The 25,990-nt window shown below is 45.2% G+C and overlaps 1 protein-coding gene across 5 annotated transcripts in view; it reads left to right on the forward strand.

Moving 5' to 3' along the window:
* Nucleotides 1–25,990, forward strand: part of fhod3b (formin homology 2 domain containing 3b) — a 240,357-nt gene that overhangs the window by 83,202 nt on the left and 131,165 nt on the right. The window lies entirely within an intron of this gene.

Genomic DNA, 25,990 nt, shown 5'->3' on the forward strand with positions numbered 1-25,990 from the left:
TAGTCTACGCCCTCCAGCTTCTTTCTCTCCTCTGTGTTAATGGTGCCGGTCGAGGTACAGTAGGTCTATCTTTTTATAGTCCTGTGCTACTGATCTGGGACCTGTCTGGGACTCTTTTAGCTGTGATCGACGTCAGGCAGGAGGCTCAGCAGGGCCTCGGCTAGCAGGCTGCCCGTGAGTGGACATCTTTGGCCAGTGTTAACTTTGGAAAGTGTTGACTCCGCAGAAACTCTGAGGGAGCACGGAGTCCAGTGTCAGTCCAGACGGCTCAGACTCAGTATATTACTATAGTTAGGAAAGAGAGACCAGGACTGGTCTGCCTTCACCACAGTAGAAGGAAGAGAGTGCACAGTAGAAGGAAGAGAGTGCACAGTAGAAGGAAGAGAGTGCACGGGAGAAAGAGTGGAGGACAAAGATAGAAATGAAAAACCGGAGGGATGAGGAGGATGAGAGACAGAGAGACAGAGAGAGAGACAGAAAGAGAGAGAGAAAGAGAGAGAGACAGAGAGAGAGACAGAGAGAGAGACAGAGAGAGAGACAGAGAGAGAGACAGAGAGAGAGACAGAAAGAGAGACAGAGATAGAGATTAGACGGAGTGAATAAACAGACTCTGAATGGATCCTGTGGTGGCCTGATTAGTTCTTCTGTAGTAGTTGAAATAACGGTTTGGACAAACACAAAACAACAGTCACCCAGAAGCCATATTGAAGAACGGTATGAGATCTCATTGCATTGACACAGCCAGTGAGCTCGAAGCTGGACGTTTTTAACAGAGACAGACGGGTGTTTTGTGATGAGACTCAGGGGATGAGAGACCCAAGCCGTTGTCCCAAAATGAACCCTAATTCCCTATATGGACCTTGGTCAAATGTAGTGCACTATATAGGGAATAGGGTGCCAAGTGTAACCCAAGTCCAGCATAGAGGGCCTCACTCATTTAATGCAGGAGTCCATCTCATTCAGCCTGGTATTATGACTGGTTATCTCCTCATAATGACCCTCAGGGGTCAGGGTAAAGAGATCAATGACCCTCGGGGGTCTGGGTAAACGGATCAGATGGAGTCTTACTTCTCTCGTGTTGTGTTCAGAATGACAAATTAGCAACTGGACAGAAACGGCCAGGTTTCTGTATCTGTTTGTTACTCTGAAACAACATGGTTATTTCCCCAGTTGGCAGTTGGTTGACAGAAGGTTCCAATAGCATCAACAACCTGAATAAGATACAACAGGGTGTTTCATACAGATTAGATGGCGCTCTACTCTTCTGTGCAGAATCTGGTAATAGCCATGTTTTTGTTTTTCATGGATATTTTGTCCTCATTTTGGGCTTGGAGACGGTGGATGTGTGGGTAGCTCTTATTGGAGGATGGTTGTATGGTTGGGGCATAGTTCCCTTGGTCAGCTGATAGTAAAAGTCCCACAGAAATGTGCTGAGGGGTTACTGGCACATGTCCACTACCAAAAGAGCCATATAATATTACATGTTTCAGTTCTTCCTGGATGCAGGAAGAACTGAAAAACAGATTTTAAAACATATTATTGATTTAATAATTCAATAAATTAACTTAATAATATACTAATATTTCTCATATGATTTTTGTTAGACAAACCATCATGTGATGCATGGATGGTTGGTAAAGAAAGGTTAGACTTTTGTGCCTTATCATCATCATCACCATTGTCATCATCATCACCATCATCATCACTACCATCATCATCATTACCATCATCACCATCATCACCATCATCATCACCGCCATCATCATCATTACCATCACCATCATCATCACCATCATTATCATCATCATCATCACCACCATCATCATTACCATCATCATCATCACCACCACCATCACCACCATCATCACCATCATCATCATTACCATCACCATCATCATCACCACCATCATCATCACCACCATCATCATCATTACCATCATCATCATCTCCTCAGTCACGTGGTATGACTAGAGAGGTCAGCTGTTCAGCTTTGATGATCTGAAGATAGGCATGAAAGAATGCCCTGGATATTAATGGTGACGTTATCAGTCATCAGGAAAATAAAGATTAGCATCAGGAGGTAAAAATGGAACGTTGTTCATTAGCTGGTCGTCTTGTCTTGCGATTGTTCTAAATACTTCCACCAGCTAGCTGATAGATGCTTCCACCTATAGACATCATCCTACACACACTACTGTATATTTGTACTGTATATTTTTAGCATTAGCATCATCACATACTTTATATTTATATTTAGCATACCCTATCTCCATCTTGTCCCAGCTCAGTCCTAACCCAGGAATCCTGACCCTGGTTTATTTTCTGATCTAACCCACATTCACTCTGGGTATAGCAGCTGGCTTCTCTAACCTCTCAGCTAATGCATCAGCTTTCTAAAGGAGATTATTTTTATCATTCATTCTATGATTAGAGTCAGTTAATTGACACTCTGGATATGGCTTCTATTTTGAGATGAATGACGGCATAGCATTGCCAGTTACAGTACACGTCTTCCAGAGGACCTACACTTGCTACAGCTCTGCAGCTCTGCTGTAGTTCTGCTGTTAAAGCTTTTCTTTAGCTATGCCGTAGTTTAGGCTATGCTGTAGTTTAGGCTATACTGTAGTTTAGGCTATGATCAGGGTTGGGGAGTAACATATTACATGTAAGGGATTACAAAAAAGGTCACTGTAATCCGTTACGTTACCAGGAAAAATATTGTAATCAGATTACAGATACTTTTGAAAAAGTAGATGATTACTTCAAGTATTACTTTTAAATTCAGAAAGTATATTTGTGAAAAGAAATCTTGGACACTTCTTTGTTTTCTCAATGGCATTCAAATCAGCATTGAAAAAGCACAGGTTTAAGTTTGTTCCACCTGAGCGAGTCTGACCAGAAGTCAGAGACCACTATGATGAATCTCGGGAAAAGAGCAGGAATAGGCTTCAGTAGACTACAGTCCATGTATGAGCTCATGGCATGGTTTTTGCTCAGACATGCACTGTCAACTGTGGGACCTTATATAGACAGGTCTGTGCCTTTCCAAATCATGTCCAATCAATTGAATTTACCACAGGTGGACAATCAAGTTGTAGAACAAGTTGTAGAAACAAGGATGATCAATGGAAACAGGATGCTCACTTTTGAGACTCATAGCAAAGAGTCTGAATACTTATGTAAATAAGGTATTTCAGTTTTTTATTTGTAATACATTTGCAAAAATTTCTAGAAGCCTGTTTTCACTTTTTAATTATGGGGTATTGTGTGTAGATTGATGAGGATTTTTTCTTTTTTCGAATGCACTTTATGCTGTAGATTTTGCTATGCTGTAGCTAACTGTAGCGGTGTTGTAGTTAAGGCTGTGCTGTAGCTAACTGTAGCAGCGCTGAAGTTAAGGCTATGCTCTAGCTAACTGTAGCTAACTGTAGCTAATTGTAGCAGTGCTGTAGTTAAGGCTATGCTCTAGCTGACTGTAGCTAACTGTAGCTAATTGTAGCTAATTGTAGCAGTGCTGTAGTTAAGGCTATGCTGTAGCTAACTGTAGCTACTGTATCGGTGCTGTAGTTTAGGCTACGCTATATCTCTGCTGTAGCTATGCCGTAGCTGAAGCTACAGTATGTCCCATCGTTTCCTTCCTGTGTTAAATAACATAGGATATTGCAGCTGCTTCGACTGTCTCCAAGAGTCCCATACAGTACCTTAGCTGTCTCGACTATCTCCAACAGAGTCCCATACATAACCTTAGCTGTCTCGACTGTCTCCCAGAGTCCCATACAGAACCTTAGCTATCTCGACTGTCTCCCAGAGTCCCATACAGAACCTTAGCTGTCTCGACTGTCTCCCAGAGTCCCACACAGAACCTTAGCTGTCTCGATTGTCTCCCTGTGTCCCATACAGAACCTTAGCTGTCTCGACTGTCTCCCAGAGTCCCACACAGAACCTTAGCTGTCTCGACTGTCTCCCAGAGTCCCACACGGAACCTTAGCTGTCTCGACTGTCTCCCAGAGTCCTATACAGAACCTTAGCTGTCTCGACTGTCTCCAAGAGTCCCATACAGTACCTTAGCTGTCTCGACTATCTCCAACAGAGTCCCACACAGAACCTTAGCTGTCTCGACTGTCTCCCAGAGTCCCATACAGAACCTTAGCTGTCTCGACTGTCTCCCAGAGTCCCACACAGAACCTTAGCTGTCTCGACTATCTCCCAGAGTCCCATACAGAACCTTAGCTGTCTCGACTGTCTCCCAGAGTCCCATACAGAACCTTAGCTGTCTCGACTGTCTCCCAGAGTCCCATACAGAACCTTAGCTGTCTCGACTGTCTCCCTGTGTCCCATACAGAACCTTAGCTGTCTCGACTGTCTCCCAGAGTCCCATACAGAACCTTAGCTGTCTCGACTCTCCCAGAGTCCCACACAGAACCTTAGCTGTCTCGACTGTCTCCCAGAGTCCCACACAGAACCTTAGCTGTCTCGACTGTCTCCCAGAGTCCCATACAGAACCTTAGCTGTCTCGACTGTCTCCCAGAGTCCCACACAGAACCTTAGTTGTCTCGACTGTCTCCCAGAGTCCCATACAGAACCTTAGCTGTCTCGACTGTCTCCCTGTGTCCCACACAGAACCTTAGTTGTCTCGACTGTCTCCCAGAGTCCCATACAGAACCTTAGCTGCCAAGTCGGAGCAGGTTCTTTGCTTACACTGCAAATCAGGGCCTGGGTGAGGGACAGACAGACAGACAGCGTCCCCCCTCTGCTCTGAGTGATAGATTTACACATCCAGAGGATGTGTCCCAGATGGCACCCTATTCCCTACATAGTGCACTACTTTCGACCCAGAGGGGGCTGGTCAAACGTAGTGCACTATGTAGGGAACGTGGTGACATTCGGGACGCAGAGCAGAGGCCATGAAACCAAGTGAGCCGTTGTCTGACTTATGCTACACCACTCCAGGGTCCACATGTTGCACATGCTGGGCTGGGAACGCAGGTTAATGGATTCCCAAGGATGTTGAGAGGAATGCTCCCCCTCCACAGAATGCCATGTGAAAGACAGCTTGATGAGGACGGGGGAAAGAAAGAGGGGGAAAAAGGCAGCCAAGAATTCGGCAGAGATGGGTTCTGTCTACCTAGTGACTGAGTGATGTCATAGCCACATGGAACATGTGTGCAAGTAATCAATGGACGGTTGTGTTTGCTTAAACCCTCACACTTCTGTAATGAATCAAGCTTTTATTTTCTTCATTGTTATTTCTTTCAATCAACCTGTCAACATGAGGTGCATGTGCTGCTCAACTGGGAGAGGTGTGGGAGATCGCAAATCTCCCGGTAGTTGGAATTGGAGAACGTTAATATTGCTGCTGTGCTGCGATACCAAGTGCCTGTGTCTCACTGATATCACTATCGGGTTTCCACACCTTGACGACTCAAAACAAAGACCAAACAAGTGTTGAATGTGAGTCTAGTCACATGGTGGTGTCTCACAGCCAGCAGGACTATAATACACCTTTATTCTTCCCCAGTCACATGAAGAAAACTGATGTTTAGGGGAAGGTCAATGGATTCTCTTAACCTCTACTGTCTCTAAGCATTAGAACAATATTCTGGTCTGTGATATGACTGATATGTTGTCTCACCTAGCTCCCTTAAGATGAATGCACTAATGGATAACAGTGTCTGAATAATTACTAAAATGTCAATGTAAATAGTCATTGAAGTTGAGTGAGGACACTGTAAAAAATATGAATTAACATGGGAGCGAGTCAATGTCATTTCATTACACAATAACACACCTGTCCTGTAGTGAAGGAGTCCCAGAGGAGTAGCGTTTCACAACAGAGCAAATCTGAGGGAGTAACTGTAGCTCTCATGCCATCTGTGAGACAAGGACACCAGTGAGGAGGAGGAGGTGGATGAGAGGAGGAGTGAGAGCGGGATAAAGGGTACTGTTGGCAGCCAGCTCTGCTCCTCCGCATGTTCCAAGGCCATGCAGCCCATATTTCAACTGACCTCACAACAGACCTCACAACAGATCTCACAACAGACCTCACAACAGGCCCCAAAACAGATCTCACAACAGGCCTCACAACAGACCTCACAACAGGCCTCACAACAGATCTCACAACAGGCCCCAAGACAGACCTCACAACAGACCTCACAACAGGCCTAAAAACAGACCTCACAACAGACCTCACAACAGACCTCACAACAGACCCCAAAACAGACCCCAAAACAGACCTCACAACAGACCTCACAACAGGTCTCACAACAGACCTTAGAACAGACCTCACAGCAGGCCCCAAAACAGACCTCACAACAGGCCTCACAACAGGTCTCACAACAGACCTCACAACAGGCCTCACACCAGATCTCACAACAGACCTCACAACAGACCCCAAAACAGACCTCACAACAGACCTCACATTGCATTCACAGGAAAGTGGAGTCACATGGATCTCTGGGAGATCTCTGCTCTGGTTTTCTCTCTGTCTGAAAAGTGCCCATTGAACAGAATGAAGAGTGTTTTTATGAGTCTATTTGTTTTCTACCCTGTGGTCAGAAACTGAGTTTGAACCAGTGATATTTCTATTCAGGCTACCATCCCCATTCATTTGTCTGTCATGGGATGTAGTGTTGTGTGATACGATGTCTTGACTACTGTCAAACACGGAGCATAGAGAATTATTCTTCCTTCCAATGGGGATAGTTGCTGTAAGCGTCATGATATAATAGCAGTCTGAAAATGAAGTGAATCAATGTAATGAACAATGACCAATGGTGTTTGGATAGAGTTGACCTCATCTGACTCCCAGTCAGTCACTCTACAATGCAATGATGAATGGCTCAAAACTACTGTTGTCACTTCACATTCACGTTAGCTTAAGCTAGACCAGCTATCACTGAGGTCCACCAGGGATGGCTGGTTCAAGGAAAGGACTGCATCTCAAATGGCATTTGATTCCCTATACAGCCATTTGGGCCCTGGTCAAAAGTAGTGCACTACATAGGGAATGTGATACCATTTGAGACTCAACCCCAAACTCCTTTTGGGAAATAAACAGAGTGATAGATGGGGTAATGTAAGCTTGAGGGATCAGTCACCTGTAGCAGCTTTGGTCTTGGCAGGCAGGGTAAACACTGGGGAGCAGGAGGACCTATGCCTGACCTCAGTGTCAAACACCCCAATATGGATCCCTTCAGTGAGGGAGGCAGGCTTGTCCTCACCCTTACCTCCACCCGTACCGATATCTTCTCTCTCTCTTTCTCTCCTCGTCTCTCTCTTCTCTCTCTCTCTCTCTCTCTCTCTCTTCTCTCTCTCTCTCTCTCTCTCTCTCTCTCTCTCTCTCTCTCGCTCTCTCTCTCAACCTCCTATTCTTATATTTGACCAGGAAGGACACCACACTCCAATTATGTAACGCTATGTTATGATTTCTCTGTGGTTTCAGAGTTGTTTTGTCTCGACTGCCACTCGATGTAAAAAAAAAAAGGCCAATATGGTAATGTGGGTTAACTGTGTGGATGAGACAGGAACAACTACAGGCCCGACGCAAAGACAAAAAGACAGATCAATTAAAACGTTGAACACACACACACACACACACACACACACACACACACACACACACACACACACACACACACACACACACACACACACACACACACACACACACACACACACACACACACACACACACACACACACACACAGCTCTTGCATCTCCCAGTCCTTCCCACCGATGTGGCAGAACACACAGCGGAGGGACAAAGACATGGAAGACATTAAGGCTGGCTAAAAACAACAAGTTAAGTGCAGGCTCCCTCTCCGCAATGCAAACACAAAGTGTTCAAACTCAGCTGCAAATATACACATTTTGACATGGACGGCGGGGGAGGCTGTTTTTACTTTCATATTTATATAAGCGCCTGTTTCACAGGATGCTGAGCCATAGGCATTTTAGTGGGTTCCATAAGCTGTGTTAACATCAAGATGAAACAGACTGAAAATGACATTAAGATCAGGGGTTAACATAAGCATGTTGGTGTCGAGGCGGTAAGTTAGAATGTGGCAGAAACCATCCTGACGTCATGTAAGCTGCTGCCCAGAATGTGCCACTGTTTGGAAAGTTGTTGACTAGAAGTGCATCCCAAATGGCACCCTATTCCGTATATCAGGGCTGCCCAACCCTCTTCCTGGAGAGCTACTGTCCTGTAGGTTTTCAGTCCAACCCTAATTTAGCATATCTGATTCAGCTAGTTAAGGTCTTGCTGAGCAGCTAATAAGTCGAATCAGGTGTGTTAAATTAGGGTTGAACTGAAAACCCACAGGACGGTAGATCTCCAGGAAGAGGGTTGGATTGAAAAACCACAGGACGGTAGATCTCCAGGAAGAGGGTTGGGCTGAAACCCACAGGACGGTAGATCTCCAGGAAGAGGGTTGAACTGAAAACCCACAGGACGGTAGATCTCCAGGAAGAGGGTTGGACTGAAAACCCACAGGACGGTAGATCTCCAGGAAGAGGGTTGGGCAGAAACCCACAGGACGGTAGATCTCCAGGAAGAGGGTTGGGCAGAAACCCACAGGACGGTAGATCTCCAGGAAGAGGGTTGGACTGAAAACCCACAGGACGGTAGATCTCCAGGAAGAGGGTTGGACTGAAAACCCACAGGACGGTAGATCTCCAGGAAGAGGGTTGAACTGAAAACCCACAGGACGGTAGATCTCCAGGAAGAGGGTTGGACTGAAAACCCACAGGACGGTAGATCTCCAGGAAGAGGGTTGGGCAGAAACCCACAGGACGGTAGATCTCCAGGAAGAGGGTTGGACTGAAAACCCACAGGACGGTAGATCTCCAGGAAGAGGGTTGGACTGAAAACCCACAGGACGGTAGATCTCCAGGAAGAGGGTTAAACTGAAAACCCACAGGACAGTAGATCTCCAGGAAGAGGGTTGGACTGAAAACCCACAGGACGGTAGATCTCCAGGAAGAGGGTTGGACTGAAAACCCACAGGACGGTAGATCTCCAGGAAGAGGGTTGAACTGAAAACCCACAGGATGGTAGATCTCCAGGAAGAGGGTTGGACTGAAAACCCACAGGACGGTAGATCTCCAGGAAGAGGGTTGGACTGAAAACCCACAGGACGGTACATCTCCAGGAAGAGGGTTGGGCAGCCCTGCCCTATATATTCCCTATGGGACCTGGTTAAAAATAATGCACTATATACAGAATAGTTTGACGACGAGGCCTCCAGAGGGTGGGACCTATGCTGTATTCCAAATCAGAGTCCCAAATGGCACCCTATTCCCTATTTAGTGCACTACTTTTGACCAGAGCTGATATGGCTTTGGTCAAAAGTAGTTCACTATTTCTGAAATAGGGTGCCATTTGAGATGGAAACTGATTGGATGTATTTTCTTCTAATTGCTTGCATACTGTATTGCTTATCTAATCATCACCCCTACAGTGGTGCCTAGGGGTAAGGGTGTAGGGGTGTAAGGAGTATGGGCTAGGGGTATCTGGAATTCAGGGTGGCATTGTACTTCCATTGGTCCCCTAAAGCAGGAGTCGGCAACACCCGCAGCTGAATCTAGTTGCCTTCCTCTGCCCTAAAGCGAGTCTCCCAACCAAGTTCAAATTAGCAACATGAGGAATGCCATGTGATGATTATGTTACATCCAAACACTCCTCGGGTTTCAGATCATTTCCCCTTTTAAAAGGCTGACCTTTCTAAACACGACTATTCTAGAACCTCTGAATTTCTAGAACTCTGAAGGACCACTTCATGAACGAATATACAGTATCTATCTGGACCAATGGCCTTCCTTTGACTGCAGCTTCTAAAAGCCTTTCTACTTTTGGCTTTATAGGACCTGGTACTTTGAGCCAGCAAGACAGATGAGGGGTCTTCACCACTCTAAACAGACCCAAGAGTGAGAGTGCACACTGGGCACAGACGTCAGTTCAACATCCAGTTTTGATTTACATTTGGTTAAGTTGTCAAATAAGGTGAATTCAATGTGAAATCAACAAAACAATTCACCATGTCATTGGATTTAGGTTAAAAGTTGGGTGAAAAAAAGACGAAACGTCCTTATGCTGTTGACAAATCCAATTAGTTTCCCACGTTGATTCAATGTCATCAAATAGATTTTGTGGGTTGAAATTAGGATGACATGGAAACAACATTGATTCAACCAGTTTCTGTCCAGTGGGTGATGACTATATAGTGCCCATAGGGATGTAGCCCTAGTGGGTGGATCAAAGTTGTTTTCCTCAAACCTTTATCGCTAACAGAGTGAGATGTGGGGTCTGACTCTGAAGCTGTCTGACAGGCTGTTAACAAATGACTAGTGGTTTGATTGTGCTTCCGGCGGGACTACAGTATACAGTGCCTTCATAAAGTATTCAGACCCCTTGACTTTTTCCACATTACGTCACAGACTTATTCTAAAAAAAATTATAATAATTATCCTCAGCAATCTACACACAATACCCCATAATGACAAAGCGAAAACACGTTTTTAGAAATGTTTGCAAATTAATAAAAAATAAAAAACATAAATACCTTATTTAGATAAGTATTCAGACCTTTAGCTATGAGACTGGAAATTGAGCTCAGGTGCATCCTGTTTCCATTGATCATCATTGAGATGTTTTTACAACTTGATTGGAGTCCACCTGTGGTAAATTCAATTGATTGGACATGATTTTGAAAGGCGCACACCTGTCTATATAAAATCCCACAGTTGACAGTTCATGTCAGAGCAAAAAATCAAACCATGAGGTCGAAGGAATTGTCCGTAGAGCTCTGAGACAGGATTGTGTAGAGGCACAGATCTGGGGAACGGTACCAAAAAAGGTCCTCAAGAACACAGTGGCCTTCCAGAAGGACAACCATCTCTGCAGCACTCCACCGATCAGGGTTTTATGGTAGAGTGGCCAGACGGAAGCCACTCCTCAGTAAAAGGCACATGACAGCCCGCTTGGTTTGCCAAAAGGCATCTAAAGACTCTCAGAACATGAGAAACAAGATTCTTTGGTCTGATGAAACCAAGATTGAACACTTTGGCCTGAATGCCAAGCATCATGTCTGTAGGAAACCTGGCACCATCCCTACAGTGAAGCATGGTGGTGGCAGCATCATGCTATGGGGATGTTTTTCAGCGGCAGGGACTGGGTGACTAGTCAGGATCGAGGCAAAGATGAACGGAGCAAAGTACAGAGAGATCCTTGATGAACCTGCACCAGAGCGCTCAGGACCTCAGACTGGGGCGAAGGTTCACCTCCAACAGGACAACGACCCTAAGCACACAGTCAAGACAACGCAGGAGGGGCTTCGGGACAAGTCTCTGAATGTCCTTGGGTTCAAGTCCGGGCCCACCCAGAGCCTGGACTTGAACCCGATCGAACATCTCTGGAAAGACCTGAAAATAGCTGTGAAGCAACGCTCCTCATCCAACCTGACAGAGCCTGAGGTGATCAGCAGAGAAGAATGGCAGAAAGTCCCCAAATACAGATGTGCCAAGCTTGTAGTGTCATACCCAAAAAGACTCAAGGCTGTAGTTGCTGCCAAAGGTGCTTCCACAAAGTACTGAGTAAAGGGTCTGAATACTTAAGGAAATGTGATATTTCAGTTTTGTATTAATAAATTAGCAAACATTTCTAAAAACCTGTTTTTGCTTTATAATTTTTACTTATTTATTTAATTTAACCTTTAACTAGGCAAGTCAGTAAAGAAACAAATTCTATTTACAATGACGGCCTACTGGGGAACAGTGGGTTAGCTGCCTTGTTCAGGGGCAGAATGACAGATTTTTAACTTGTCAACTCAGGGATTCGATCCAGCAACCTTTCGGTGACTGGCCCCACGCTCTAACCACTAGGATACCTGCTGCCGTCATTATGGGGTATTGTGTGTAGATTGATGAGGGGGAAAAAACAATTTAGGAATAAGGCTGTAACGTAACAAAATGTGGAAAAAGTCAAGGGTTCTGAATACTTTCCAAAGGCACTGTATCTCTCTCTGTCTGCAGGTTGCAGGCCAGACAGTGTGTATTTTCTTTAGGGAGACAATCACCTCTTGATTAAGCATGGAGGCTGCAGGAGCTGTTGATATGAGGGAGTCAGAGGTGGCTGTTTGAAGATGAAGCCTGAGATAGGAACCTCTGGGTACCCATGGAGATAACTACATATTACCCTGGGTACCCATGGAGATAACCACATATTACCCTGGATACCCATGGAGATAACTACATATTACCCTGCTTCTCCTTAATTCCATGTTCAGCTCATCAAAATGGAGACCAGATGCCGATGGATGATTTCATAATGACTTTCACAAAGTCATGTAAAGCATATGGTTCATTGTGATTAGATAATACATGTTATGCCCCTCCCCATTCAATTTGGAAGGGATGATTATCTCTTTTGTCAATACACGTATGATGACTTTATAAACAGCGTGGCTGTGATTTTTCTTATAGTCCTGAATGTCCTTCTGATTCTCATTGTTGTAGCTAAGTGTGTGGTAGTTTGTGGGTGACCAGAAGAGTTATTGTATACATGGGCCTTCCTGAGAGGATAACTGCCTGTCAATCAATGGCTGTTTATTATTCATGAGTTATGTTGCCATGCCTCACATAACAACCATTGCAGCCATGTTAACTTATTGTCAGTCCCACACACAGAGGGTAATGTTAGGCATTTGATTGGTTGTTTCAAACAAAACTACTTTGGACTTTGCACAGTACTATTTGTCATTCTATCTGACAGCATGCCAAAGATTGTATTAAGACTTTCACATGTTTTTTCCCTCTATTTATTTCCCTAAACCACAAAGACAAAAAGGCTGTTTTAATCTATGATACAAAAGGATAAGAGCATGAGAAAGTAAACCCTGCCTTACATTACGCCCCATTATCAAATAAAATGAACCTAACAACAGCCCACTTGGAAGTATCCACATGAAATATCACAGCTCCATTAGCCTGACATGGTCAACAAACATTTCTCCCTCCATGCGGATACCATCAGCCCTGCCTCACTGTTTGTTTTACTCATTCAGGTTGCATCCCAAATGGTACCCTATTCCCTACATAATGCATTACTTTTGATCAGACCCCTATGGGCCCTGGTCAAAAGAAGTGCACTATATAGTGAAAAGGTTGCCATTTGGGACTCATTTCAGTCTGAATATGCTCCTTCCTCCCCTCTTCCCAGTACAATAGTATGCAAATCAAAGCGTTCCTCCAACAGCCCGCCAAACAGAGGAGGACATTTGTAGGCCTGTAATTGCGCTAGCTGCAGTGTACTCTGGCTGGCTTATCTAACCCCTACTTTTCTTTTTAAATCATGTAAGATTTAGAATACATGGAGGTTATGCCGTCTGCTGTTTAAATCCCACAGCATGTCCTCTCTGTTTGAGGTCTTTGTGGAAGCCAGCTGTGTCCATCACCCAGCATCAGATTTATCTGCACCAGATCAGAGCCAAACACAGATCCCTCCATCACCCAGCATCAGATTTATCTGAACCAGATCAGAGCCAAACACAGATCCCTCCATCACCCAGCATCAGATTTATCTGAACCAGATCAGAGCCAAACACAGATCCCTCCATCACCCAGCACACCCTTTACCTGTAGGAGTTCTCTAGAGGGTTTAGAACCGTGCTGCAGCACCCATAGCATCCCATAGAGTCAGTGTAGTTTTGAGAGTACAGACATATTTCCTGATTGGGCCATTATCTAGTAACTGGTCAATGATACTGATGGAATGGAGACAGAGTATAGCAGGTATAACATGAGAGGTTTTAAAAAGGGCACCCAACCATGAAATGCGCTCTGAATCAGTGAAATGACTTCATGCATGCATGCCTTTGATAAAGTATCTGGCAAGGAATGAAAGTGTACCCCCACCCCCTGCCCCACCCCTCTCTAAAGTAGTTAAACACCAAAACAACTCTTACCAGGTGTGGTGGAATTTACTGGAATCTCACTCCCTCCTCCCAGTCTGTTGAGACTTCGTTGACTCCTGTTCATCAGTGGCACGATAATCCACCCAGAGAATGTGGCTCAAGACTATTTTTAGGACTGTTATGGGTCAGTGAATTCTTGTAAAACAAATCTGAATTCCTAAACCCTCTGTCTACACTTCCCGTTATACCTGTACTGTACTGTACTGTACTGTACTGTACTGTACTGTACTGTACTGTACTGTACTGTAGGCCTTCAGAGTCCACTGTTCACCATCATAGTCTACAGTTTGTTGTTACACATCTTAGTAGTGTTTCCTCAGTCAGGGAAGTGTTTGGACTGTGTCTGTTCTGTTCTAAAGTGTTCCATGGCTCAGGGTTCCAGTTCCAACAGTTCTTGGGTCTGTTGTTGATGAGAACACTGTCAAAGCATACGTCCCACTGTCAAAGCATACGAACACTGTCAAAGCATACGCCCCATGGTACCCTATTCTCAATACTGTGCACTACTTTTGACCAGTGCCCTATGTGCCTACAGATCTTAATTTGAGCCAGTTTGCTACAGCAGGAAAATAATTCTGCAGAAACAGGAAATTATTATTTGGATTATAATTCATTGACATTTTTGTAGGGGTTGATAAATTTTTCGTTAGGGAAAATCAAGTCTGAAATTTCTAAGTGAAAACTTCAGAAGCCTTTTTAAACCTCAAATACACACCAAGTTCAACATTTCCTGCATTACAGGAAAGTTTTCCTGCAACCGGGTGTGAAATTAAGATCCTACATCTGTTTAAGGGAATAAGGTGGCATTTGACATGAAGGCAACCTCTCCGTCCGTCCTCAGAGTTAGCAGTACTCAGGAGTTTTGACATGGTGCTGTGATTGATCTTAACCACTACCAGGTGCTTAGGAAAGGTTTTGGGGAGAATGGTAACGGGTCAGGACTGGGTGGAAGTGGGAGGGGTGTGAAGGGGGGGGGGGGGTGGAGGGACGGAGATGGAGGGTGGTGGAGTGAGGTCAGGGAGGGCGGTGGAGGGAGGTGAAGGGAGGGAGGGAGGTGGAGGGAGGGAGGGCGGTGGAGGGACGGAGATGGAGGGAGGTGGAGGGAGGGAGGTGGAGGGAGGGAGATGGAGGGAGGGAGGGAGATGGAGGGAGGTGGAGGGAGGGAGGGAGGTGGAGGGAGGGATGTGGCGGGAGGGCGGTGGAGGGAGGTGGAGGGGGGAGGGCGGTGGAGGGAGGGAGGTGGAAGGAGGTGGAGGGAGGTGGAGGGAGGGAGGGCGGTGGAGGGAGGAAGGGAGGGAGGTGGAGGGAGGGAGGTGGAAGGAGATGGAGGGAGGTGGAGGGAGGGAGGGAGGGAGGTGGAATGAGGTGGAGGGAGGTGGAGGGAGGGAGGGAGGGCGGTGGAGGGAGGCAGGTGGAAGGAGGTGGAGGGAGGGAGGGAGGGCGGTGGAGGGAGGGAGGGAGGGAGGGAGGGAGGGAGGTGGAGGGAGGGAGGTGGAAGGAGATGGAGGGAGGTGGAGGGAGGGAGGGAGGGAGGGCGGTGGAGGGAGGGAGGGAGGGAAGTGGAGGGAGGGAGGGAGGTGGAAGGAGGTGGAGGGAGGGAGGGAGGGAGGGAGGTGGAGGGAGGGAGGTGGAAGGAGGTGGAGGGAGGGAGGAAGGTGGAGGGAGGGAGGTGGAAGGAGGTGGAGGGAGGGAGGGAGGGAGGGAGGGAGGGAGGTGGAGGGAGGGAGGTGGAAGGAGGTGGAGGGAGGGAGGGAGGAAGGTGGAGGGAGGGAGGGAGGGAGGGAGGTGGAAGGAGGTGGAGGGAGGTGGAAGGAGGTGGAGGGAGGGAGGGAGGGAGGGAGGAAGGTGGAGGGAGGGAGGGAGGGAGGTGGAGGGAGGGAGGTGGAAGGAGGTGGAGGGAGGGAGGGAGGGAGGGAGGGAGGGAGGGAGGGAGGGAGGGAGGGAGGGAGGGAGGGAGGGAGGGAGGGAGGGAGGTGGAAGGAGGTGGAGGGAGGGAGGGAAGGAGGTGGAGGGAGGGAGGGAGTGAGGAAGGTGGAGGGAGGGAGGTGGAAGGAGGTGGAGGGAGGGAGGGAGGGAGGGAGGGAGGGAGGGAGGGAGGGAGGGAGGGAGGGAGGGAGGTGAAAGGAGGTGGAGGGGGAGGGAGGGAGGGAGGGAGGGAGGGAGGGAGGGAGGGAGGGAGGGAGGGAGGGAGGGAGGGAGGGAGGGAGGAAGGTGGAGGGAGGGAGGGAGGTGGAGGGAGGGAGGGAGTTTCTTAATGTAAAAACATCAGACGGTTCAAACTCTGGTACCAAAGTGTGAGGCTGATGGTGTCTGAGCTTGTTAAGGTGTGATCGTACAGGACCACTGCTTGTTGAAATGTGGTTGTCATGGAACCAAAAGAACAGCCCTCAAACTCAATACAGGGTATTGTAGATTATTTCAATAAGGTGCTGTAGGGTTTTTGGGAAACACTTCCACTCAATATACATAGATCAGATTTACTATTTGTAATCCATATACCGTGCTTATAGCACCATTACCCAAGCAGGTTTGACACTTGTCTATTGAGCTAGGGTTGGGACGTTATTTATTTGGATTTATTAATTTATTTTGGAGGCGCTCTTATCCAGAGCGACTTACAGTAGTGAGTGCATACATTTTCATGTTCATTCGTACTGGTCCCCCGTGGGAATTGAACCCACATCCCTGGTGTTGCAAGTGTCATGCTCTACCAACTCATAGCAGCCAGTCAGGTCAGGTATCGAGGGCAGTGTGTGTCTGTGAGCCAGCACTGCAGGTATGGGTGATGTTCCCTTGTCTTCTCTCTGTAGTGGGGAGAGGAATAGAATAACTGGTATGGATATTCTCATTCAAGTCAATGTCCCATGATGGGTGGGTATTTATACAGTTGAAGTCGGAAGTTTACATACACCTTAGCCAAATACATTTAAACTCAGTTTTTCCACAATGGTAGCATTGCCTTTAAATTGTTTAACTTGGATCAAATGTTTCAGGTAGCCTTCCACAAGCTTCCTACAAAAAGCTGTGTGAATTTTGGGCCATTCCTCCTGACAGAGCTGGTGTAACTGAGTCAGGTTTGTAGGCCTCCTTGCTCGCACATGCTTTTTTTGGGGTCATTGTCCATTTGGAGACCCATTTACAACCAAGCTTTAACTCCCTGACTGATGTCTTGAGATGTTGCTTCAATATATCCACATAATTTTCCTTCCTCATGTAGCCATCTATTTTGTGAAGTGCACCAGTCCCTCCTGCAGCAAAGTACCCCCACAACATGATACTGCCACCACCGTGTTTCACGGTTGGGATGGTGTTCTTCGGCTTGCAAGCCTCCCCCTTTTTCCTCCAAACATAACAATGGTCATTATGGCTAAACAGTTATATTTTTGTTTCATCAGACCAGAGGACATTTCTCCAAAAAGTACGATCTTTGCCCCATGTGCAGTTGCAAACCGTAGTCAGGCTTTTTTTATGGCAGTTTTGGAGCAGTGGCTTCTTCCTTGCTGAGCGATCTTTTAGGTTATGTTGATATAGGACTCGTTTTACTGTGGATATAGATACTTTTATACCGGTTTCCTCCAGCATCTTCACAAGGTCCTTTGCTGTTGTTCTGGGATTGATTTGATCTTTTCACACCAAAGTACATTCATCTCTAGGAGACAGAACGCGTCTCCTTCCTGAGCGGTATGACGGCTGCGTGGTCCCATGGTGTTTATACTTGCGTACTATTATTTGTAAAGATGAACGTGGTACTTTCAGGCGTTTCGAAATTGCTCCCAAGAATTAACCAGACCTGTGGAGGTGTGCAATTTTTTTCTGAGGTCTTGGATGATTTCTTTTGATTTTCCCATGATGTCAAGCAAAGAGGCTCTGAGTTTGAAGGTCGGCCTTGAAATACATCCACAGGAACACCTCAAATTGACTCAAATGATGTCAATTAGGTTATAAGAAGCTTCTAAAGCCATCACATAATTTTCTGGAATTTTCCAGGCTGTTTAAAGGCACAGTCAACTTAGTGTATGTAAACTTCTGACCCACTGAAATTGTGATACAGCTAATTATAAGTGAAATAATCTGTCTGTTAACAATTGTTGGAAAAATTACTTGTGTCATGCACAAAGTAGATGTCCTAACCGACTTGCCAAAACTATAGTTTGATAACAAGAAATGTGTGGAGTGGTTGAAAAACGAGTTTTAATGACTCCAACCTAAGTGTATGTAAACTTCCGACTTCAACTGTATTTCTATGAGAGAAAATCTCCCTGTCTGTCCATTATCCACTTCCTCTAATAGTGATGTATGTTGGATATTGTGACGACCTCTTTATGAGGGGATCAGCTATTCCCTCCATGGAACTGCAGCAACTTGAAACGGCCTGTTGGATATTGTGACGACCTCTTTATGAGGGGATCAGCTATTCCCTCCATGGAACTGCAGCAACTTGAAACGGCCTGTTGGATATTGTGACGACCTCTTTATGAGGGGATCAGCTATTCCCTCCATGGAACTGCAGCAATTTGAAACGGCCTGTTTCACTGGGAAGGTTTTAGCTAAATGTGGTTTGTTTTACAATTTATTGAGTTGAACAATGAATGGGGATTTTGGTGGATTTAAGTATGCTATTAAACACACAAACGCACACATGCACACACACACGCACATATACACACAAACACACACGCAGGGAAGTTGCATATTGACTGGCCCACCTGCTGAGGCTGACCCAGTAGATAGCTCCTCATTGTCCTTCATGGTGAGAGCAGAGCAGAGCAGAACAGGGTTATCATCAACACATTAACATGGTGACAGTGGTAAGAAGAGCAGAACAGGGTTATCATCAACACATTAACACGGTGACAGTGGTAAGAAGAGCAGAACAGGGTTATCATCAACACATTAACATGGTGACAGTGGTAAGAAGAGCAGAACAGGGTTATCATCAACACATTAACATGGTGACAGTGGTAAGAAGAGCTGAACAGGGTTATCATCAACACATTAACATGGTGACAGTGGTAAGAAGAGCAGAACAGGGTTATCATCAACACATTAACATGGTGACAGTGGTAGGAAGAGCAGAACAGGGTTATCATCAACACATTAACATGGTGACAGTGGTAAGAAGAGCAGAACAGGGTTATCATCAACACATTAACATGGTGACAGTGGTAAGAAGAGCTGAACAGGGTTATCATCAACACATTAACATGGTGACAGTGGTAAGAAGAGCAGAACAGGGTTATCATCAACACATTAACACGGTGACAGTGGTAAGAAGAGCTGAACAGGGTTATCATCAACACATTAACATGGTGACAGTGGTAAGAAGAGCTGAACAGGGTTATCATCAACACATTAACATGGTGACAGTGGTAAGAAGAGCAGAACAGGGTTATCATCAACACATTAACATGGTGACAGTGGTAAGAAGAGCTGAACAGGGTTATCATCAACACATTAACATGGTGACAGTGGTAGGAAGAGCAGAACAGGGTTATCATCAACACATTAACATGGTGACAGTGGTAAGAAGAGCTGAACAGGGTTATCATCAACACATTAACATGGTGACAGTGGTAAGAAGAGCTGAACAGGGTTATCATCAACACATTAACATGGTGACAGTGGTAGGAAGAGCAGAACAGGGTTATCATCAACACATTAACATGGTGACAGTGGTAAGAAGAGCAGAACAGGGTTATCATCAACACATTAACATGGTGACAGTGGTAAGAAGAGCAGAACAGGGTTATCATCAACACATTAACATGGTGACAGTGGTAAGAAGAGCTGAACAGGGTTATCATCAACACATTAACATGGTGACAGTGGTAGGAAGAGCAGAACAGGGTTATCATCAACACATTAACATGGTGACAGTGGTAAGAAGAGCTGAACAGGGTTATCATCAACACATTAACATGGTGACAGTGGTAGGAAGAGCAGAACAGGGTTATCATCAACACATTAACATGGTGACAGTGGTAAGAAGAGCAGAACAGGGTTATCATCAACACATTAACATGGTGACAGTGGTAAGAAGAGCAGAACAGGGTTATCATCAACACATTAACATGGTGACAGTGGTAAGAAGAGCAGAACAGGGTTATCATCAACACATTAACATGGTGACAGTGGTAAGAAGAGCAGAACAGGGTTATCATCAACACATTAACATGGTGACAGTGGTAAGAAGAGCTGAACAGGGTTATCATCAACACATTAACATGGTGACAGTGGTAAGAAGAGCAGAACAGGGTTATCATCAACACATTAACATGGTGACAGTGGTAAGAAGAGCTGAACAGGGTTATCATCAACACATTAACATGGTGACAGTGGTAAGAAGAGCAGAACAGGGTTATCATCAACACATTAACATGGTGACAGTGGTAAGAAGAGCTGAACAGGGTTATCATCAACACATTAACATGGTGACAGTGGTAAGAAGAGCTGAACAGGGTTATCATCAACACATTAACATGGTGACAGTGGTAAGAAGAGCTGAACAGGGTTATCATCAACACATTAACATGGTGACAGTGGTAAGAAGAGCTGAACAGGGTTATCATCAACACATTAACATGGTGACAGTGGTAAGAAGAGCTGAACAGGGTTATCATCAACACATTAACATGGTGACAGTGGTAGGAAGAGCTGAACAGGGTTATCATCAACACATTAACATGGTGACAGTGGTAAGAAGAGCAGAACAGGGTTATCATCAACACATTAACATGGTGACAGTGGTAAGAAGAGCAGAACAGGGTTATCATCAACACATTAACATGGTGACAGTGGTAAGAAGAGCAGAACAGGGTTATCATCAACACATTAACATGGTGACAGTGGTAAGAAGAGCAGAACAGGGTTATCATCAACACATTAACATGGTGACAGTGGTAAGAAGAGCTGAACAGGGTTATCATCAACACATTAACATGGTGACAGTGGTGTGGCTGGCACACTAGCTTTGTTTAAGCACGGAGGAGCTTACAGTTAATGTGAAATATGTTATGGCTTTGTTTAACCAACCTTTTCATTTAAACCCAGCAAGGAACCCAAAGTTCCTTTCTTTCTTGATGTCCTGCACATCCTGGATGGTTGTTGCTTTTTGAATACCAGAGAGAGAACCCTAGGGGCCAGGCAGGTAAAGACAGCACATACATGAATATTACCAGGCAGGTAAAAACAGCACATACATGAATATTACCAGGCAGGTAAAGACAGAACATACATGAATATTACCAGGCAGGTAAAGACAGCACATACATGAATATTACCAAGCAGGTAAAGACAGCACAGACATGAATATTACCAGGCAGGTAAAGACAGCACAGACATGAATATTACCAGGCAGGTAAAGACAGCACAGATACCAACACTCAATGTCTTTTTATACACTCAAGTGATGATAAGATACAGTCGTGTCCGGATATTGGAGGCTACGTCCCAAAATGGTACAATATTCTCTGGTACCAAATGGGCCCTGGTCCAAATGAGTGCACTATATCAGAATTAGGGTTCTGTTATGATCAAGTCAGATTAAAGGTAACAGTAAAATAGATGTTCCCCCAATGGCAAGAGTCAGCCCAATTCTCATGTTTCATCTTATTTCTTAGTTATATTTTTCTTTCTTTATAGTCGTCATTCTAACTATTTAAGTCATTTCTCATGTTTGGTTTACTGTAATAATGTCTCCCTCTCTTTCCCTTAAGTAAGATATGTTCCACTCCCATACAGTATGTCAATCACTTCCTTTTAAACGGTGCCAGAGACCTCTATCACTCGGGAAGAAACACACACACACACACACAAACACTGGATCCTCCGTCCGCGTTGCTTCACAGGGCTTAGTTCAGACAGAGAAAGACAGAATCCTTTGAGGAACGTGCTTGTCATTAGTGGTATAACACTTCTCCCATCACCATAACTGTGGGAAAGATAATATGATAATACAGTCAGTAAATCAGAGTGTGAAGTCTGAGCGCCGGCAGACATGTTGTTTGTTATGATGTGAGACGAGGCAGAAGCACGGCGGGCAGAGCGCTTGTTCTGTTCCTCGTCATAGCTGGCAGTTTTATGGGCATAACTTATTCCTGCTCGTACAAGACAATCTGGAGCAGATTGTGTGGTCAGGGTGTGAGACTTTGAAAATAAATCCACAATTCCACCATGAATGCAGTCAGTTTAGTGATCCGAGTTGAATTATATCCCTACTTTTCCAGCCATACTTCAAATCAAACCCTCCATAACTACACTTACGTTTTCTACATCTACTTATATTTGAGCTTTATTGTTTTCACTGAGAGGCCTTATGCCCCCTGTTATGGAAATATTTTAATCTCCCTAATATGAATGTGTTGTCCTGTATGTGCGGTTAGTTAGTCATCATACCGTGCATATCTTCAGCATCATTTTCTGGAGGTGGTATGCTTTGTTGACGTTGTTTGTGTAACTCTGGATCTTAATCTCTCCTTTATCTGTGTGTTTTTTCCATGTTCTCCTGATGCGATGGCTGCTGTTGGCTAAATAAGGTGAGTGCACACTTCACATTCTTTCTTTCTGTGGTATTTTGGGGGAGGTGGGGGGAGGTGGGAGGTGGGAGCTGGGGGGAGGTGGGAGGTGGGGGGAGGTGGGGGGTGGGAGGTGGGGGTGGGGGGAGGTGGGAGGTGGGGGGAGGTGGGGGTCAGCTTTAAAATTGCATATAGATTGTGGATTCAATCAATGTAATTGTCTGCTGCATCATTTCCAATCCCTCATATAATAGTTTCTTTCTACATTTGTTTCCTTCTTTATTATTAACCCCTAATCCTACCAGCCCTCCCCTAATGCTACCAGCCCTCCCCTAATCCTACCAGCCCTCCCCTAATGCTACCAGCCCTCCCCTAATTGGAGTAAACTAATGGACAACAATACTTAGACTTCTACTTCCAGCTTTACATACTATATACATTTTACAGATACGGTACAATTTACATTAGTTATCTTTACATTCTTTCTTGCCAACGTTCATCCAGCAGACAGATCCTCTGTAGTTCTCTGAGCCAGAACTAAATTTTACCCCGCTATCAGAAAGGAAAGTGAGAGTGTTCCACCCTTAGTTCTCCCCGTCAGTCCTTCCACACCCTGACAGTGTCATGCTAATGAGATGCTTGACTTGTTCTCAATGGTGTTTTTCAAAAATCTCTTAGTGTGATTTATATTGCAAGGACACGTTTGCTGAAAACCAGGTATGTCTACCTACAAAAATAGCTCTGCGGTTGTCTGCCAACCAGACCCCTTTTTCTCCTCTCACTCACCCCCTTTTTTGCTGGTATTTTTGCACCGCTGTTTTCATTGACGATATAGAGCTTGTTTAATTTGCCAAGCATGTCCATTTTTCAACGTAAAGTCCTTCTGGGAAGGAAAACACGTAGTTCTGGTGGTCAGGCTGTGAGACTCATAAATACATAAGCCCCATAGGAGAGAGTCTGGCTACGTCCCGAATGAAACCCTGTTCCTTATTTAGTGCACTACTTCGGCTCTGGTCAAAATGAGTGCACTATAAAGGGAGTAGGGTGCCATTTGAGACGCATCCAGAGTCCGCCCTGTGTTTGTCTGCTCTCTCTGGAGGACGAATGGCTGCTTGGCTTTGGGGAGTGTAGGAGAAGAGAGGAGAGCATCCCTTGGTAGAAGGCTTTGGGGAGTGTAGGAGAAGAGAGGAGAGCATCCCTTGGTAGAAGGCTTTGGAGAGTGTAGGAGAAGAGAGGAGAGCATCCCTTGGTAGAAGGCTTTGGGGAGTGTAGGAGAAGAGAGGAGAGCATCCCTTGGTAGAAGGCTTTGGGGAGTGTAGGAGAAGAGAGGAGAGCATCCCTTGGTAGAAGGCTTTGGAGAGTGTAGGAGAAGAGAGGAGAGCATCCCTTGGTAGAACGCTTTGGGGGGTGTAGGAGAAGAGAGGAGAGCATCCCTTGGTAGAAGGCTTTGGGGAGTGTAGGAGAAGAGAGGAGAGCATCCCTTGGTAGAAGGCTTTGGAGAGTGTAGGAGAAGAGAGGAGAGCATCCCTTGGTAGAAGGCTTTGGGGAGTGTAGGAGAAGAGAGGAGAGCATCCCTTGGTAGAAGGCTTTGGGGAGTGTAGGAGAAGAGAGGAGAGCATCCCTTGGTAGAAGGCTTTGGGGAGTGTAGGAGAAGAGAGGAGAGCATCCCTTGGTAGAAGGCTTTGGGGAGTGTAGGAGAAGAGAGGAGAGCATCCCTTGGTAGAAGGCTTTGGAGAGTGTAGGAGAAGAGAGGAGAGCATCCCTTGGTAGAAGGCTTTGGGGAGTGTAGGAGAAGAGAGGAGAGCATCCCTTGGTAGAAGGCTTTGGAGAGTGTAGGAGAAGAGAGGAGGGCATCCCTTGGTAGAAGGCTTTGGGGAGTGTAGGAGAAGAGAGGAGAGCATCCCTTGGTAGAAGGCTTTGGGGAGTGTAGGAGAAGAGAGGAGAGCATCCCTTGGTAGAAGACACAAGGAACAATTAACTTACTGGCCTGGTATAAACAACAAGAGAGAGCTGTGGGAGAAGCAGATATCTTCCAATATGACATCTGAGTGATGAACAGGTCAGGAGGCCCAACGTAGCGTACAGTAACATTATCACCCAGAGATGGAACTAGCGGTCAGCCTTGGTCCTACTGTAACATATGAGTTTCATGTCTGTGTGTTTATACTGTAAGGTGAAAGTTCATAGGTCAATAATAGTTCTCCATTCCTTGTCTTCCTTTCTTACTTGATATACACTTAGGCTTATATTACTTTATAGACTAAGGCTTATATTACCTTATAGACTAAGGCTTATATTACCTTATAGACTAAGGCTTATATTACCTTATAGACTAAGGCTTATATTACCTTATAGACTTAGGCTTATATTACCTTATAGACTTAGGCTTATATTACCTTATAGACTTAGGCTTATATTACCTTATAGACTAAGGCTTATATTACCTTATAGACTTAGGCTTATATTACCTTATAGACTTAGGCTTATATTACCTTATAGACTTATATTACCTTATAGACTTAGGCTTATAGTACCTTATAGACTTAGGCTTATATTACCTTATAGACTTAGACTTATATTACATTATAGGCTTATATTACCTTATAGACTTAGGCTTATATTACCTTATAGATTTAGGCTTATATTACCTTATAGACTTAGGCTTATATTACATTATAGGCTTATATTACCTTATAGACTTAGGCTTATATGACCTTATAGACTTAGGCAAATATTACCTTATAGACTTAGGCTTATATTACCTTATAGACTTAGGCTTATATTACCTTATAGACTTAGGCTTATATTACATTATAGACTTAGGCTTATATTACATTTGTCAGTGGAACTGTAAAGCAAGATGAAATCCTGTGTAAGTGTGTGTGTGTGTGTGTGTGTGTGTGTGTGTGTGTGTGTGTGTGTGTGTGTGTGTGTGTGTGTGTGTGTGTGTGTGTGTGTGTGTGTGTGTGTGTGTGTGTGTGTGTGTGTGTGTGTGTGTGTGTGTGTGTGTGTGTGTGTGTGTGTGTGTGTGTGTGTGTGTTAGCCAGGGTTTGATGGATGCCCGCCCCATGTCCAGCAGCAGTGGCTTCCTCTCTGACAGTAGGCCAGGTTACAGGGGGTGTCTGGTCCACTCAGCCAGGCCTGGACATACTATCTCCTCCTGGGCCAAGCCAAATAAACCTGGGGTGCCGCTCTGCTCCACACAGTGCCTCGCTGTAGAGTGGCACAAATACAGACAGGAGAAACGGTTTACTCTCCCCCACAGGGTGATGGGAAGGTTACCAGCCATACATGTTGGGTTGTAATATCTACAGTGTAGTTTGTGGTAGTATCATTCCATTTAAACCTCTCAGTGATACTATATATGTAATATCTACAGTGTAGTTTGTGGTGGTATCATTCCATTTAAACCTCTCAGTGATACTATATATGTAATATCTACAGTACAGTTTGTGATGGTATCATTCCATTTAAACCTCTCAGTGATACTATATATGTAATATCTA

This window comes from Salvelinus alpinus, chromosome 4, assembly GCF_045679555.1.
Source record: "Salvelinus alpinus chromosome 4, SLU_Salpinus.1, whole genome shotgun sequence".
Taxonomy (NCBI): Eukaryota; Metazoa; Chordata; class Actinopteri; order Salmoniformes; family Salmonidae; genus Salvelinus; species Salvelinus alpinus.